Here is a 13,507-nt window from a genome sequence, read left to right as displayed (position 1 = left end):
GACAGGGAGTGCAGTCGTTACTGTTGAGGAAGATCCTCTTTGTCCTTCTCTTGCCCCGCATCTCTCAAAAATCAACAAACAACCCCCTCCTTCCCCCCGCTCCCCCCATAAAAAAATCCCGGCTGTGTGGGAAGGAAAAGAGAACTTGTCACAAAATTTTAACCACTCTTCAGCGGCCACAGCAAAGCGAATATGTGGGACTGATTGGCCATCCCCCACTCCCTTTCTAGGCCCCTGAGCTGGAGGCCGGGGGCTCCGGTCCGTGTGCCTCTGCCCCTGCGTCCTCCACTCGGTTCTCTCTGTTCTCTGGACCGGTACAGTACGGGCGTGTCCACATCCTGCCGCTTATCCCGTCATCTCTTCAGTCCCTGATCTGCAGAGTTAGGGAACACTTTATGTTCTCCCAGTTACCTCATTATCTCTTCGTTAAAGTGTGTTCTTTGGGCTCTGAGTATCTCACTCCCTGCTTCTCCAGGAAAGTAATTAAAAAAAAAAAAAAAAAGCTTCACTCTAGTCATCTCTTCCCTGAGTTATTTTAACTCTCTCGTCTTCGTCCCCTTTCCAACTTACTAAATCAGAGGTACACCTCTAAATCTGCTGCCCACACTCCTCACAGCCTTCAAGTTAGTTAAAAGGAAAGTTGTCATTCATCAGAGGGAAAGTGTCAGGGAGAGATGGCTGTGTTTCTGTTTGAAGGAACCATTCTGCAGTCTTTGAAAAGTTTTTCCCCCTAAACTGTTTAGAAATAGGTAAGAAAAGGAAGAAAAGACAGAAGGATCGTTAGCACACTGTATGTTCAGGCTAAAAGAAACCCTGACTCTTCATCCTGTGTTATTTGGCTCTCTGTCAGATGGGTTTTTCCCTAGCTGGCCGTGAGGTGCCTTAGGAGCTGACTCCTGAGAAATTTTTCAGAGATGCAGTAAGAAAGACTTGTGTGCACAGATACAGGAATTCTTCTCCCTTTTCTTTGATTCCTGAGTTCCTCCCCACGGGTTGGAGAATCAGGAGATTATTACCTCATTTCTTGTGCTAGAAAGAGGAAGACAGTGTTCCCAAGATTGAGATGGGGAAGTAAACAAGAAGCATTAGAATATATAGAGATCCTACCCTCTTAGCAAGAAGATGGCTGTTCACTGCTGTGAAGGATCCTTCTTACTTGCTCTTGCACACCCTAACTGGGTTGACACCCTAAGGCTAACAAGTTACAACCCAACTGCACTACTAAGCAAGCTCAAGAATCAGGCATCAAGACTACTGGAAAACACACACCCACAGGACCAACCCCCAGAACAAAAAGGGGAACAGAACATGTTGATCCTTAGGGTGTGTGGGTTTGAGGCGGCACCCTGTTTAAGAAAGTTAACCAATAAGGCCTGAGTTGTTTTTAGCTGGTGGACTATATTGGTTGAAGTAGGTAGAGTAGGAAAGGTGAGACTCTCACTAAAGTAATTTTAAAATGTTTAATTATAACTTCTGAGAGAGTTTTTAGGTTGATAGATATGGAAGTGTATGTAAATCTGAAACACCAAAATGTTGACAAATAAATACATACATAATGACAATATTATAAAACAGTGTGTGATGTGTAACTGCATAAATGTTGAGGGGCAGGAGGGGAGGAGAGGTGAGTGTGACAGACCAGAGTGGTATATATTTGGAACATCTTAGAGAAAGGGAAATGCCAGTATTTACTTGGGCACAGCTATGGAGTACTGACTTGCTTTTTTAAAAAAAATCTTAATACCATTCTCTTTTGCTTTAAGTCCCTCTCTTGGGCTCCAGTTTCTTCTTTCCTGTTTTGCAAAACTTGGTGCAGACCACTTGTTTGCGCTGTTTTGTGCCTAGATTCCCTTAAATGCCAGAAAACGATTTCACTTTGGCAGTTGCTGCCTACCAGCCTGTAGCCAAGACATGTTCTGAAATGGAGTTGTCCTGGACAGAGTTGTTTACAACCTTTCACCTTATAACCTGGTATTCTGATAAAAACGTGCCTTCTGATTCTTTTTCTCAGTTCCTGTGCCAAAGAAGAAAAAAAGTTTACAAACTTCTGTCCTGAAAACAGAGTACAAACATTTGTGGGGTGCAAGGGAGGAAAACAGCAGGTCCAGTAAGGAACAGCAAAGGAGGGCTAAATCCAAGAGTTTTGCAGATTAGATCATCTTTACCTGTTCCTTCCCCACCCTCTTCAATCCCAGTATCAATAGGAAACCAAGCGGTGATTGTTGTTTGCTTTACAGGAGGTGGTTGAGCAAAGCCAAAGCTTCTAGTGAGAGAAGTGCCCTCTACTCTCAGTTCCAATCAAATACAAGGAGCTGGTTGCATTTCTCTTTTCGTTAACTTATGCTCTGATAAACATTTAGGACTCTCAAGGCCCCCTTTTTTGTCCTTTTAATCACTACTTTCATTTCCACTCTGCAAATTTCCCTTTTACTCTTATCCTTCCCATTTTCCTGTAGGGAATATTAATTTAGAGACAAATAAAGGTTTAAAAGAGAGTGTGGCATTTGAGGCTGATCAACTTTAGGTATTCCTCCAAGTCACTGAGCACCTGTAAGAGACCAGATCATTTACATAATTATCTCAATAATATTTTATTTATAGATTCATCTGTCACCTTGTTCTAGAAGGATTTAAGGTTAGATTATTTCATTTAATTCTCACAATAACTCTGTGACTCAGGGTTAAGTCAGGCTCAGAGGGTTGAGTAATTTGCCTGCAGTCACCGATTTGTAAGTAGAGCAAAATCTTGAACCCAGGTCTGTCTGATCAAAAGTAGGTACTCTTGGGGACTTCCTTGGCAGCCCAGCCATTAAGTCTCCCTTCTTCCACTGCAGGGGGTGGGTGTGGGTTTAGACTCTGGTCAGGAACTAAGATGCCTTGAGTCTGGTGCGGCCAAAATAAATAAATTAACTAGGTACTCTTTCTAATGTGTTGTCCTGCTTCTCAGTGCTTTAACACATTGGTTCTTGTTTGATCTTCACTGTAAAGGGTTTAGGATAAGACTCATAAAATATTAAAGTTAAAGGGGACTCTACCAGTCTTTTTTTTTTTTTTTAAAGAGAGGTACTTCCATAAAATATTAAAGGGGACTCTACCAGTCATTTTTTTTTTTTTTAAGAGAGATACTTCCTTATTTTAGTTAAGTAGACTTGCTCTTGGTGAAGGAAATGGCAACCCACTCCAGTGTTCTTGCCTGGAGAATTCCAGCGACAGGGGAGCCTGGTGGGCTGCCGTCTATGGGGTCACACAGAGTTGGACACGACTGAAGTGACTTAGCAGCAGGAGCAGACTTGCTCTAGGACGTATAGCTAGTAACTGGTGGAGCCACTCTCCAAAGTCAGGATTCTTAATACTTAATCTAGAGTCCTGTCTCTAGTTTGTTTTCTGAAGATTCTTGTTTCTCAGTTTAATTTTAATTATTAAAAAAAAAAAAAAAAACTTCATTTGAACAGATTGCTGGTTGCCTGGGGTAGGGAGTAGGTGAAATGGGTGAAGGGAGTCAAAAGGTATAAACTTAACAGTCATAAAATAAATGTCATAGAGATGTAATGCACAGCATGGTGATTATAGTTAATAATACTATATTGCCTATGTGAAAGTTGCTAAGAGAGTAGATCTTAAAAGTTCTCATCACGAGAAAAAAATCCTGTAATTATATATCATGACAGATGTTAACTAGGCTTATTGTGGTGATCATTTTGCAACATATCTAAATGTCAATCATTAGATTGTACACTTGAAACTAATATAGTGTTGTATGTCAGTCATACCTCAATTTAAAAAACACTCATCTTGGGGCTTCCCTGGTGGTTCAGTGGGAAAGAATCAGCCTGCCAATGCTATAGACATGAGTTTGATCCCTGATCTGAGAAGATCCCACATGCTTTTCAGCAACTAAGCCTGTGGGCCACTGTTGAGCCTGTGTGCTAGAGCCCAGGAGCAGCAACTACTGAAGTCTGTATTCTGCAACAAAAGAAGCCACTCCAATAAGAAGTCTGAGCACTGCAACTAGCAAATAGCCCCAACTTGCCTCGACTAAAGATAAGCCCCAGCAGTTTAGAAGACCCAGAACAGCCATTAAAAAAAAAAGAAACCATCTCATCTTGAAGTCCATATTTTCTGTTTATTAGTGTCTCTATTTTTCTACCATGTTGAGGAAGGAATGAAGATCTGAGAGTTGTCCAACTTCAGGGAAAGATGGAGAGAGGAGGTGAATTAATTTGTTCAAAACTACTGCATACACCTTTAAGACATTTCTTAAGGTAGCCTTATGATATAAAAGAATTTTTTCCCTTTTCGTGCTATCACCCATGTTTTCTCTCGTTTACTGTCAAATTTCTTAAGAGAGTAACTTATACCAGCTTTATCTGTTGGCTAAATTTGTCCCTTTGTAGCCTGGCTTCTGCTGTCCCTGAAATGGTTTTCTTTAAGTTTCCAGAGGAAACCAGGGTGATTTTTTAGGCCATATTCCCCTTGACTTCTATATAATTTGAAAACTGCCATCTTTGTAAATTTAAATGTTCTTTTGGGCTTTATCCTTTTCTCCCTTGTCAGCAGTTCCTTTTTTCTCTGTCCCACTGAAAGCTTTTCTGCTTGGCTCTCTCCTTTTCTGTCTTCAGGATTTTCTCTTCAGTTTGCCCATCTGTACCTCATTCATGGAAACCTCTAGCCTGTCTTGAAAGTTCTAGTTGGCATCTCAAACTCAACTTGTCTAGTATGGAATTCATAATCTTCCCCCTGTGCTCAAATTCACTTCTTACTCTTGTTTCTTTTAATGGGACCATTGTATGTTCCCCTAGATATCAAGGCATAAAATCTAAAAACTGTCTTCAATTCCTTCCTTTCTGACATTCCTCACATTCAGTCAGTTGCCAAATTCTGAAGAGGCCATCATTCCATTGTTTTTCTAGAAGCTGTTATTTCTTACTCTACTGCCATCACTCTGATTCATATCCTTGTTATTAATACTTTTGCATTAATTATTTTTGATAGTTTTAAACTGATCTTTCTGCTGTAATCCATAAACCTCAACTAGATTAATCTTATACAGTTGTGTTCCTATCTGTTCTGTGATGCTCCCAAACCCTCTGCTTACTGAATCAAATTAAAATACTTCAACCTAGTATTTAAAGCCTTCACAAAGTGACCTCAACTAAACTTTCCAGTCTCATTTCCCACTACTTCCTCAGAAATTTACTCTACTCCTCAGCCAAACCCAAGTACACTGTGTTCCCCTAATATATCCTTCTCTGCATTTGCTTATACTTTTCTCTCTACCTGGAATGCCTGACTTTCCTCCCCATCTCTACTTTTTAAAATCCTACCCACTCTTCAGTAGACAGCCAAATAACTTTTCCTCTATGAAACCTTTCCTGATTCCCAAATCCCCTTATCTCTCACCTTATAACCAAATAGAATTCCATTCTCTTTGAATACTCCATTCCATATTTTTAAAATATTTCTCATATGGAACTTACATGTAAAGTTTCTTTTCTGTCCTATGGAATGAATTCCTAGACAGCAGGATCTGTGTCCTTTTAAATATTTTTATTCTTCATAGCATCTAGAAGAGTACATTTCATAGAGAAAATATGTTATTAAATATAAATTGAATTGATAGATTGGGATATGTCTGTGCAATAGAATATGCCACTAATTCAGAACCTAGTGCTGTTTCTTATCAACAATAAGAAACCTAATTTCGGTTCCTTCTGCTACACTTGAACATAACCAGTCCCTTTTCCTCAAAGCCTATGGCCCAGTTACGTATAGAGCAAGGATAGTGAGGCGGTGAGAGGTGATGGTTTGTTTTCCTGTGAGGGAAAGTTGGACTGTACTGATGTTTATAAATATGAGGGAGATGGGACATTTTGTGCTTAACCCAACTTCCCTTTTTCTGAGAAGTTCTTTCTTACACAATTCTGTAATCCAGTTGGCTCAGCCCTGCCACCCAGTGGATAAGGTACTATCGAGCTCCTCTGCTTCACTGACTATGCTAAAGTCTTTGACTGTGTATGGATCATGACAAACTGTAGAATTCTTTTTTTTTTTTTTTTTGGCCTTGCTGTGTGGCATGTAGGATCTTAGTTCCCTGACCAGGGATTGAACCTGCATCCCTTGCATTGGAAGCACAGAGTCTTAACCACTTCACTGCCAGGGAAGTCCCACAAACTGTAGAATTTTTAAAGAGATAGGAATACCAGACCAGCTTACCTGCCTCCTGAGAAACCTGTATGCAGGTCAAGAAGCAACAGTTAAAACCAGACATGGAACAACGGACTGGTTCCAAATTGGGAAAGGAGTACGTCAAGGCTGTATATTGTCATCCTGGTTATTTAATCTTATACGCGGAGAACCTCATGAGAAATCCCGGGCTGGATGAAGCACAAGCCAGAATCAAGATTGCTGGGAGAAATATCAACAACCTCAGATATGCAAATGACACCACCTTATGGCAGAAAACGGAAGGAACTAAAGAGCCTCTTGAGGAAGGTGAAAGAGGTGAGTGAAAAAGCTGTCTTAAAATTCAGCATTCAAAAAACTAGGATCATGGTATGTGGTCCCATCACTTCATGGCAAATAGATGGGGAAACGGTGGAAACAGTGACAGACTATTTTCTTGGGCTCCAGAATCACTGCAGATGGTGACTGCAGCCATAAATTTAAAAGAGGCTTGCTCCTTGGAAGCAAAGCTATGACAAACCTAGGCGGCATAGAATTGAAATGATGCTTTTGAACTGTGGTGCTGGAGAAGACTCTTGAGAGTCCCTTGGACTGCAAGGAGATCAAACCAGTCAATCCTAAAGGAAATGAATCCTGAATATTCATTGGAAGGACTGATGCTGAAGCTCCAATACTTTGGCTACCTGATGCAAAGAGCTGACTTATTAGAAAAGACCCTGATGCTGGGAAAAATTCAAGGCAGGAGGAGGAGGGGACGACAGAGGACAAGGTGGTTGGATGGCATCACTGACTCAGTGACATGAGATTGAGCAAACTCTGGGAGATGGCAAAGGACAGGGAAGCCTGGTGCTGTAGTCCATGGGGTCTCAAAGAGTTGGACACCACTGAGCGAACTGAACAACAACAACAAAATCGAGATCCTTAGTCCACACAGAAGCGTTTCTGAGACCAGAAACTTGACCAGACGGCTCCCCTGAGTGAGGAAGATGATTTTTTGATTTTGAGAAGAAGGAGCAGAGGAAGGTGTTTATGACTGAAAGGAAGGGATTACATATTAAAACAGTTTGCTGCTTTTCATCCATTTCAGAGAACTTTCTGTGTTAATGCATTTTAAAGTGTACATAGAGCTAAATATACATGTGCGTTATAAAGCAATTGCACAGACATTTGATTCTCACTAGATAGGCAGATATTTTTGCAGAAAGGAATATTGCAATATAGAGAACTCAAGAGGCTTGCTTAATTCACAGAACTAGGATGAAATTCGTCTAATTTATGGTTTGAAAATCTTGCCACTAGCACATCTCTGATCCTTTAAAAAAAAAAGTCACCTCCTTTGTAAGGATTTCTCTGATTTCTACAAGCAGATTTGTCACTTTCTTTGTATTCTCAATAGCATATTGGATGTATTTCTCTATATTATAAATGTTAATCATATATCTGTTTATTTGTTCCTCCCTACTAAACTGAGTTCCCCTAAGATAGGAGCCATGTTGTCTTATGGCCTGGCATAGTTTAGGTGTTCCAAAAATTCTAAATAAGGGTCAAAGTCAATCCATAGGATTATTTTAGCCTGATCAGCTAATATGACACATATTTAGCCCATCCCATTGCCCATCCTTCTGGTTTTGGTTTCTTCTCCAGCACTGATGGTATTCTCCCTGTAGGCTTGGTGGTGGTAGATGCAGGGCAGTGACCTCCATAAAGAGAAAATTAAACCTTGGCAGAACATTTTCAGTTTCAGGCACTATACTTTCAGCAAAGGACTTTTTGATTCTTTGCCGGAGTGAGGTGGGGTTGGAAGGCAGGATGAAAGACTGATTAATTTTTTTTTAAATTCAACTGAACTAGTTCCTCATAGGTAGAAGTAGAAGAGTGCTGTATCAAAGACCGATCACACAGTTTTTATTGGGCCTTTGTTGCTGTGCAAGGGCTTTCTCTAGTTGTGGAAAGCAGGGACCACTCTTCATTGAAGTGCACAGGCTTCTCATTACCTTGGTTTCTCTTGTTTTAGAGCACGGCATCTAGGCATATGGGCTTCAGTTGTTGTGGCTTGTGGGCTCTACAGTGCAGACCCACAGGCTTAGTTGCTCTGAGGCTTGTGGAGTCTTCCCAGACCAGGGATGGAACTTGTGTCCCCTGCATTGGCAGGTGGATTCTTATCTGCTATACCACCAGGGAAGTCCACAAAACCCTTGATATTCAAAAGATTGGTTCTTTTGGAACCAGTAGCAAAGAATGATTCCACAGTAACCCTGCAGTAGAGGCAGAATCCAATTATATTTCTTGATTTCTCTTTCACTTTCTCAAAGCCCACCCTCCAAGCACACACAGATTATATCTCAGGAAACACATGTGACTTATTTCTTCCTAATAACTATTAGGAGGATGATGAATAATTTGGTTTGGGAGTAGGCAGAAAAACTGAGGAAGGCCTATTATTTTCTAATGTTCTGTCTTCCTTCCTTTCCTTAGTGCTGCTGCAGTTTCTTGGCACTGATTTGGAGAACCTGCAATTACTGGACCATGGAAATTATCTCTGCTTCCTTGAGAAGAAATGTGGGAAGGAACTTGCCATGAAGTATACAAGATAAGGTGAAGTGGGTAGGAAGGGGGTTGGGTGGGTTTGAAAAATGATGGAGGTGTCCACAAGTATAAGAAGTTAAGGGGAAATACTCAGGACTGGCCAAGGTAGAAATGCAGTCTCTTTTTTAAAATCAAAATAATGTAATATAACTTAGTCAAAAATCCCATAATTTTAATTCTTACACAAAAAAGCAGCAGTTCTCAGTTCACTCTAATTATTTTTCTTTCAATTATTTCAACTTTTTCATCTGGTATTTACTTCATATTTCTTTTTTATGAATTAATTAATTAATAATTGATTTTTTTATTTTGGCTGTGCTGGATCTTCGTTGCTGCAGGGCTTTCTCTAGCTGCATTGCACCGACTTCTTGGTGCAGTGGCTTCTCTTGTTGAGGAGCACAGGCTCTAGGTGCACAGGTTTCAGTAGTTGGGGTGCACAGGCTTAGTTGTTGCTTGGCATGTAGGATCTTCCCAGACCAGAGGTCGAACCAGTGTCCGCTGCATTGCAAGGCAGATTCTTAACCACTGGACCACTAGGGAAGCCTCTCATATTTCTAAACTATATATTTCTTCTTTTATTTCTTAATTTATAAATAATTGACATGAATTTTAGCAAACTCTGGGAGAGAGTGAAGGACAGGGAAGCTTGGCGTGCTGCAGTCCACGGGGTCAGTCGCTCAGTCATGTCCAACTCTTTGCGACCCTTGGTCTGTAGCCCCCAGGCTCCTCTGTCCATAGGATTCTCCAGGCAAGAATACTGGAGTGCATAACCATTCCCTTCTCCAGGGGGATCTTACCCACCCAGGGAGAGAACCCGAATCTCCTGCGTTGCATGCACATTCTTTACCATCTGAGTCACCAGGGCAGCCCAATATTAGACATATCATACTCTCTTTTTGCTACAGTATTTGAAATTTTAAGTGTCTTACACCATGCTCCCTATCCCTACCTTCCCATTCCTTCTACCTCATCCTCCTGATAGAGTTATATCACAATTTTGGCCAAATCAGTAGTCAATATTTACATTATTATCACTATTGCTGTTGTTTAGTCACTAAGTGTCCAATTCTTTGTGACCCCACAGACTGTAGCACGCCAGGCTTCCCTATCCTTCGCTATCTCCCAGAGTTTGCTTAAATTCATGTCCATTGAGTCGGTGATGTTATCTAACTATTTCATCCTCTGCTGCCCTCTTCTCCTTTTGCCTTCAATCTTTCCCAGCATCAAGATCTTTTCCAGTGAGTTGGCTCTTTGCATCAGGTGGCTGAAGTATTAGGGCTTCACCATCAGTCCTTGCAATAAATATTCAGGGTGGATTTTCTTTAGGATTTACTGGCTTGGTCTCCTTGCAGTCCAAGGGACTCCCAAGAGTCTTCCCCGGCACCACAATTCAATTATGACTATATTAATTATATATTATCACTATAAATAACATCAATTGTGGAGTCAAGTAGTATATTTTGATTGTTTCATGTCTTGAACAACCCTTTGTTTGTTATGAACCGATAATTACTTAAGCAATTTATTTAGTTTGTTATGCATCTACCTTTAGTTTATTTTTTTTTATTTATTTTTAATTGGAGGGTAATTGATTTATAGTGTTGTGTTGGTTTCTGCGGACAGCAACGTGAATCAGCCGTAAGTATATACATATGTCCACTCCCTCTTGAACCTGCCTCCCTTAAGTTTATTTCTGAAATGCCAATTCTGTCAAATACTTATTAATATTTTCTCTCATTTAGTCAACATATTAGACAATCTAAGAAATTAATTTTCTTTCTCCTGAAGACTTGCTCCATCCCCACTGGGTAATTCTTTTTAGTCATCAGCGCCATCTGCTGACTGTTAGTGGAGTGGAAAGACAAAAATGAAGCACCAGGTTGTTTTTAAACCAGAAAATGTCCTTTCCATGATCTCTGACCTTGAGAATCTGGAGGAGGGAATATGGTCCTTATGATAGAAGAGAGAGTATAAAATATTTAAATATTCTCTTTCCTTCTTTTTTTTTTTTGATGTGAACCATTTTTATTTTTTACTTATTTATTTTTTTATGTGAACCGTTTTTAAAGTCTCTATTGGATTTGTTACAATATTGCTTCTGTTTTATGTTTTGTTGTTACAGTATTGCTTCTGTTTTATAGTGTTTTGGCCCCAAGGGATATAGCATCTTTGTTCCCAGATCAGGGATCAAACCCACACCCCCTGCACTGGAAGGCGAAGTCGTAACCACTGGACCAGCAGGGAAGTCCCTAAATGCTCTCTTTCTTTGCCTTGTCATCCTCTTCTTTCCTGTGTTTTCCTAGAAGGAAATTCTGTTATAATCTTCCTTTTCATACAATGGTCTTTCCTTTGACTGACCCACCAAAGGAAGAGGGAAAGGTCTGCTACCTATTTATTTTACTTACACGTTTATTAGATGTACTAATGTTTGATAAACTGCACATATTTGAAGTGTATAGTTTCATGATTTTTGAAATCATTGCCACAATCAAGATAACGAACATTCTACTCCAATTTCCTCCTGTGTCTTTGTAAACCATCCCTCTCTCCCTCCCCTGACCATCCACAGGCAACCACTGATCTTTTTTCTGTCAGTATATATTGGTTTACACTTTTTATAATTTTATACAAATGAAAACATACAGTATGTACTCTTTTTTTGTTGTTGTTTGGCTTCTTTCGCTTACATTCTTATTTTGAGATTCATAATATTATTGTGTGTATCAGTAGTTTATTTCACTTTATTGCTGAGTGGTATTGTATACAAGTCTTTATCCTTTCTCTTGGATAAATACTTAGAGGTGGACTATTTAGAGTGTATGGTAAGTATATGCTTAACTTGTGAAGAAACTGCCAAAAATTTTACAAAGTAGTAGTACTAATTTACATTCTCTCCAATAGCATGTCAGAGCTTCACAATTTGCCAACACTTGATATGATCAGTCTTTTTAATTTGAACCATTCCAGTGGTTATGTAGCGTTTTCTCCTTGTTTTTCAAATTCGATTTGCATTTCCATGATGAGTAATGATGTTGAGCATCTTTTCATGTGCTTATTTTGAACTACTCACTTTTAAATACTCCATTGATAATAGAGTTAACCCTAAGTTTGGGCAAATGAAGCAAATGACAGGGGCCATAAAAGAATCTCACCCCCCAATTGGCTGTGAAATTCTTCTTAACCTACTTGAAATTCCCACAAGGGAATTTTGAGGGATGAAGTTATGTACTCTTTTGAGTTAACCAATGTAAGGAGCAGTTTCTCAAAAAGATGTTTTGCATTAAAATGCCTAAGTTATCTGTAAGTGAAAACAGCAATGGATACATTTCCTCTAATTTTCTTCCATTAAAACAGATTGTTTTCTGGATTAGCTAAGTGTCTTAGTTGCATTCGACTCTATGCAACCCCATGGACTGTAACCCACCAGGCGCCTCTGTCCATGGAATTCTCCAGGCAAGAATACTGGAGTGGGTTGCCATTTCCTCCTCCATGGCATCTTCCCAACTCAGGGATTGAACCCTTATCTTACAGGCAGATTCTTTACCATCTGAGCCACCAGGGAAGCAGGTCATCTTTAAAAGCAAAGAGACTGTGCTTTTGGGAATGGCAGAGTGGCTGCGGTCTTTAGAGAAGATAGTGAGTCAGGAATAGAAGATAAAGAATTGCAAAAGAAATTTAAAATAGCAGACCAAAAGGACGCTCTGTCTGGTAAGCACTGGCTGGTGTGTATGTGTGTCCTGGGAGTTAGGTTAGATGGGTGAAACTGAGAGAAGAGGGAGGAGTAGAGCACTGTTACTTTAGAACATCCAGGGCTAGAACAGCTTCTATTTTCTTTTCTTCTCCAAATTAGATTCCTTCTCTTTGGGGCTTCCCCCTACTTTCCAGCTCTCCCTTTTGGGTTTCATATGACAAAAGAAGAAAATAGTTTTTGTGATGGCAGCTACTGCCTGCAGCTCCCTTTCCCTGCCTCGTCCACAACTAAAATCTTCAATGGCTGTTTCCTTGACAGGACAGTATAGTGTTGAGATTAAGTTAAGTCTCCGAAGCCAAATTCTCTGGGCTCAGTTTCTAGCTCTACCATTTGTAAGCTGCGTTAGCATGGAAAAATTGCTTAGTCTTCCTGTACCTCATTTGCCTTATATAACAATAGAGATAAGAAAGTTACCTTCCTTAGAGAGTTGTGAGTATTAGATGAATTAATAATTTTAAGTTGTTTAGAAAATGGCCTGGCAGGTTTTAAGCTCTCAATAACTGTTAGCTGTTAATTGAATTTAAACTCCTTGGCCCCACTTTCAAGGCACTTCATAATCTGGCATCTATCCATCTAGCCCTTACTTCTCGTCTACTTCATTTGAGTTTTGCTGGTTTATTCACTGAATCGTGAATCTGTGAATGTCTAGATGGTTTCTCCTGCCTGGAAGATCCTTAATTCAAATCCAATCTTACCCAGTCTTCAAAGATCACTTCAGATCTCATCTACTCTATTACCTCTTATTATTTATTATTTCTTGATTCTTCTCAATCATCTTCCCATTTGAATTCATAGTATTATGGAATTTAGTGAATAATTACACACTCATCACTCCTTCATGTAAGTCAGTTTGTCTCCCTAATAGCCTGTAAACTTCCTGAAGGCAGAACAATATCTCCCGCTTTTGAGCCCTCTTTTGGTGGAGTGAACACATTGACTTTATGCCATCTTAAGCGTCTGTAAAGAGATTCAACATAGACAACAATG

This window comes from Bos javanicus, chromosome 3 (assembly GCF_032452875.1).
Source record: "Bos javanicus breed banteng chromosome 3, ARS-OSU_banteng_1.0, whole genome shotgun sequence".
NCBI lineage: Eukaryota > Metazoa > Chordata > Mammalia > Artiodactyla > Bovidae > Bos > Bos javanicus.
The sequence above is the reverse complement of the archived record's forward strand: the minus strand, read 5'-3'. Positions refer to the sequence as shown.